This window comes from Acanthisitta chloris, unplaced genomic scaffold (assembly GCF_000695815.1).
Source record: "Acanthisitta chloris isolate BGI_N310 unplaced genomic scaffold, ASM69581v1 scaffold17638, whole genome shotgun sequence".
NCBI lineage: Eukaryota > Metazoa > Chordata > Aves > Passeriformes > Acanthisittidae > Acanthisitta > Acanthisitta chloris.
Window position 1 is genome coordinate 5,747 of NW_008688930.1, and position 5,766 is coordinate 11,512.

Here is a 5,766-nt window from a genome sequence, read left to right on the forward strand (position 1 = left end):
GGGGGGGGGGAAAGCAAGTTGAGACTGTTTTATGGCTTTATAATTCACAGGCTCCTCCCAGGGAGACAGTAGGTCATGTATGGATAGATCACCTTCAGAAAAGCTACAAGGAAAGGCCATGAATGCAGGGAAATAAATAGGCAACTCTGGGTTGATCCTGACAGAGTCTAAAGTCAATAACTCACGTAAGCCCAATGCCCTGAGTTCTCCTTACAGGATAAACAACTGTGCCTCAGTGCTGTATTTAGACTCCAGACAGAGCTTTGCTTTAATTGGAAAATAAATAGTGTGTGTCAGAAAAAGAGTTGACTTACATTTGGGCCACCCACATGGTGCACAGCCTGGCAGAAAAATTGCCCATTCAAGTCTGACCTGTTTTATACTACTGTAAATAGCAGCTTTAAGCTCACTGAGCCCATTGAGAATTACACAGGGAGATACCTCTGTGGTAACTCAGAGAAGAGTTTGAGCTGTTTCCATCTTCCAAGGGGAATTTGTCACAGACTCACCTGTTACTCTATCACAGAGCTGCTGTTACCAGTTTTGTGTGCAGGATCATCATGAGGGGTCAGTACCTCAAAGGGTGTGAGCAGTTTTCCCCACTCTAAATTATGGCCCAGTGTGAGAGGAAGGGTTATGATTATTGGCAATTTGGTGGTACAAGAATGATCTTTGGAGAGAGACAATTTCCAGGGACATGTAGTGACAGGACAAGGGGAATGGTTTAAAACTCAAAGACAGGAGGTTTAGGTTGGACACCAGAAGAAACTTTTCCCTTTGAGGGTGATTTCCTTCCACTTCCATTGTCCCAGGGATTAGTGTCCTGAGTGCAGTCCCTGCATCAGCATCATCCAGAGCAAAAGTCTGTCAGCCCATAATGTGGTTCCTTTAGTCTCACATTCCCACTGTGAAAACTTCAGGTTTCCTTCGTGTCCTCATCTTCATTTCCTTTGGTGCCTTTTCAAGCAATCTGTTTCCCAGGTCTCAGTGTCTCCCTCGGAGTGGTTCCAAGGACAATCCCTGCCCACCCCCTCCAGTGCATCAGCTCATTCCCCACACTGGTTTGGACACTGATGTTCAGCCATGTGTGTAGTCCCTTGACATTTTTGTTTACATTCTCTTGCCATTGATGTTTAACGAAGGAAGTGATATTATGGTATCAAAAACCCAACGTTTCCCTCTGCACAGACAGAATGAGGTCACTTCAGGTAAAAGAAAATCAACTTATTCACAGGAAGAAAATGTGTGAGAGAGATTTGTAGACAGGCAGAGCAAGCCAAGCCCCTGCAGCCTTCTCTGACTTTATTAATTCATTAACAGCTGTTTGGCTTTTCAAATTTCCTCAGCAGTAAGTGTTGTTAATCAATTTTTAATGGAACAATTAAAAAGGTCTGAAAACTGCTCTCCAGATTTCGCCAGAAAAATTGATTCCTGTAAGACCTTAACTATCTCAACTCTTCTGCTTCAGCGTAAGAGCTCTGTGTAGATACTGTGAACAGATCCAAAGGAAGTCAGAGGAAAACAGCTATGTTTACTTTAAAAAGTCTTCCAAAATGTTCCTGGCAACCTATTGGCTCAAAAAATGAGGCCACTGTGTATTTTGGATGGCAAAATGTATCCTGCCTGCATGTTTATGAGGAATGCAAACAAAAAATCTTCAGAAATATCTGGCAAGGAGGGCTGCAAACAAAGCTGCCATAACTCCAGCAAGAGTAACCAAAATGAAGCAGTAATTGTATGTGCTTAAACACCAAATCTGCTGAACTTGTCAGTTGAAAAACACAAGTCCAAATCCATGGGAATGACCTGGAATTGAGGCTGGTGCTGCCAGAGCACCCAAAACATAGTGCAGCACTGCTCTCCTGAGGGTCTGGAGGTACAATCCATGTTTGGGGTAGGCAGGAAGGAGAAGGTTTGTACTCTCTTACCTTTGGTGTTTAGTGGGAGTGCCAAAACCAGGAGCCTGGGCTCTGGGTTTGGTTTACTCAGCACATCAGTGAGGATGGTTAGTGATCTCAGAGATGTTCTCTTACAGAGTCAGTGGCTTAGATCACCTGTTCTCATGCTCCTGAAAGCAGAATGTGCTCATCTTCCTAAGATACACCCTGAAAGGAGTTAAGGAGTGTTTAAGCTCTGTAGGAGGCCCAGGGTGCATTGCCCTGTTCCTGTGTCCATTCCCATGCCTGCAGCATTCCTTCCATGGATCCAGGTCAAGTACTGCTGGTAGCAGAGTCCTACTGAAATGTTGTTTCTGCTTTGCCAGGTAACTGCATTTTGTGATGTCGATGAGAAGAAAATAACAAAAGGATTCTACACTTATGAAGAATCTGAGGTGAGTTATGACCACTCCTGCATTATTTACTGCTCTGGAAGTGTGCTGAAGGGATACATTGCTGATTTTAAATGTAGTATAGCAGCTCATTGTGGCAAGGAGGCTGTGCCAGAAGCCAAGGGCTGGGGATTGATACTGGAGTGTCAGCTATGGAGCTAGAACTGTGAGCCTCACACTCACTGAGGCCAGTTTGGAAAGACAGAAATACATACTCTGAAAGGATTGTGATGATGGGGAAAACACAGTCTTCACTGGCAGGTTTTTAAGTGGGAGCAGAATTTGGTGTATGGGGGATAAAAGTAAAATACCTATTAAAGTAAAGGTAGGTAGTCCCAGTTGGGCCTAAGCCATTTCATAGCTCCCACTGGGAGGGAAAGATCCTCTTCTCTCTCTGCTCTGGTGCCTGCTCTGATGCTCTCTGGTGGCACAGGAGCTGATGCAGCTCACTGGAGTGGCAAAAAATTAACCAAAAGAAGAAGAACATATTGTTTATGGGGTTGGCTATGGAAGCAGCACGCCTTGTAGTCAGATCAAAGAGAGAATTGCTTGGGAAAGGGTGGCAAGCAGGACCTGGAGGTGAGGAGTGAGACCTGCTCCTTCCAGCAGCAGAAAACATCTGGTGTGATGTGTAACTTCACTCAGAGAAACACAACTGCACTGAAAGGTGATGGTATGGAATTAAGGGGCACTGAAAGAAGGGCAAAGAATGAGCATGGACCGTTCAGCATGAGGGCTCAGAGGGATTTCTTTCCCTTTTAGAGTTTACCAGTTCCTAAAACTAAACCAGCAAAAGTAACCTGTGTGTCTCTACTGCCTTTTCCTGCAGGAGAGACCAAAGCCAAAAATTCCTGTGTGTCACTTCAGAGATGCAACTCCTCCGTTCATTATCTGTGTGAAGCTGGTGAGTGGCACCTCTTGCTCTGTGGGCACCAGGACAGGGATTGCTCCTTAGGAAAATGAGTTTCTGTTTACTGCAGCTTATCCTAGAAGCTTTTGCTATGCAGTTGAATGGCCTTTGTCACCAAACTGATTGTGCAGGGTATTTCAGGGCTTTAAACCTGCAGGATCAGGTAGAGTTAAGAATGATGGAAGGTACAGCTTGGATCTGTTGTATTGCCTTGCCCAACAACACTATATACCCAACTGAGCACATGCAGGCAGCCACCAGGCCTCTTTCCTCCTCATATTTTGTAGCCACACATCTGGCAAAGGCTTTAGTTTTTACATCAGACCTTGAAAACAATTTTGTTTGGCACTGCCAGGTCTGAAGCATCTTCTGTTTCTCACTGTGGTAACTTATTTCATCCACTTTAGTTGACCTAATAACATAACCAGAAGATGGTAACCAGCAGTTCTTTTGCTGTTGTAACACAAGTTTTAAAGCAAAATAGCAAATACATTCCAGGTTAGTTAAAACACTGACAGTGACTAAAACCTGCAGCTACATCCAAACACCAACAGCCCAACGCTGTACAGATCTGCTCAGGGATGAGTTGGCTGAGTCTCCTCTGCTCTGGTGCAGCTTTTAACTTGGCACTCCCAACCTCAGAATCAACTCTGAGCTCATAGCTGAGTTGTAAAGCCAGACTGAAAGTGCCTCAGGGCATTATCATGTATTGTTGGTTGATAAAGTCTTGGATCAGTTAGTAATATCACAACTAATTGAATTTTTCATACTGTGCACAATGGTGGGTGGAAGTCCCTGGACAAAACATCTGTGCAACCTGTTGTAAAGCACATTGAATCTGTGAGGCCTTTACAAAGAGACTATTGTACATCTTGCCTGAAAACTCAGGCCCATGACTTCAGTTGGGATTTCAGTCTGTTTTTCCACTCGTGCCCACTGAGCATTTTCCACTTGCTGATTCTTTGCCCACCTAAGTTTATCACCATTCTTCTGAAGAAGAAAGTGTCCTGGGCTCTTACTGCCTTTTATTTTGCTCTTCATTCATGGTGGAGGATTAGTTTTAGTTTTGCTACTAAAAACAAACCCTGCATGTTTCTATGCAGCTCTAAGAGGTTGATTTTGAGGATTAGATGTGCTTATTAAGTGGGTTGTTTGCAAGGAGTGACTCTGTTGGCCACGTCCTTGGAGAGCAGCATTGGCTTCTTTAGTTTTCCAGGCAGCTCCTCCCTCCTGAGCACTGGCCTGGCTTTGGTACCAGAGCAAATCCTGCTGGAAGAGGCAAGGCAGCCTCTGATCTTTGCTCAGTTTGCATTGTAAAATGGCTTCACAAAGGGCTGGAGCTGGAATTCTGCTCTGTGTGTGTTAGTTTTTTGCTGAAGAGCCCAAGTGTGGCTGCTCAGAGCTCTGTGGCAGCCTGCAGAGCCACTTCACCCAAAGGTTTGTGCTCTGGGTTTGCTCTCACTTGGAGGTAAAAGCAAAATGCTCAGAAGTGCTGCATTGTGCCCTGCTTTGGCCTGGAGTCCCAGGGCTGGAAATGAAAGGCATTTTTATTTTCCTGTCTCAGCAATTAAACTAGTTTGATTATATAAAAGTTTTCAAAAAATTTGCTGTTAGGCCAGTTCTTGTGCAGCTCTGCCTGGTTCTGCACCTCAGCCCTGTGCTCTGGGAACGAGAGGTTTAACCCTCCCACTTCATTTACCAGTTGGGCTCTTGTATAAATTTTTTTTTAACCCCACTATAGAGCAGGTTACTTTTTCAGCAATCTGAACACAACTGTTTGGTACCCTGTGGCCCAAATTGTGGAACTTTGGGTTTATGGAATCATTAGTGGAGGCTAAAGGTCCTATCAAGACCTGCATTTCTGAGGAGAATTCTCTGGTGATGTGAGTGATTGCTAAGTTCTGCAGATGGACCAGAGACAGTTTGGGATCTGACTGACTTGTGAGACTAGGGCCTAGTCCTGCCAAGTATTATATCCCAACAGGTATTCCTGGTTTCAAGAGGTAAACCCAAAAAAGTAGTCAAAATCTGTCCCACTCAGGTCCTGTTGCTCAGCTAAGGACTTGGTTACCTTAGGGAAGTGAAACTTGCTTCAAAAGCCTCATGCCATTGGCCCTTTCCTGCCCTTCTCCAAATTATTCAGTAGTTGACTTTTTTTTAGGGTTCATAAACATCAGAGCTCAGTGATGAATTTTATGACTGGTGGTTATGGTTTTTATTCACGTTCTAGATCAATTATGTGATCTTTGGGGTTTTTTTGGCATTGGTAGTGAGACTAGAAGAACATGGCCCAGAGTAATTTTTTATTCCAATTATTCTAGCCAAGCCTAGCGTTCCACCTCCTTGAATTCCAGGTTAGTTGCACTCCATTTTTGTAACTTCCCATCCTAGACACTCAGAGTGATGTTGTACAGTGTTAAATTTTAACTATTGCTGCTCTGAGCCAACCACAAGAACATGCACTATTGTTTTATCAACCTCCCATGGTACTGTCAGCTTCACTTTTTATTTTTTTTGGTGGCATTCC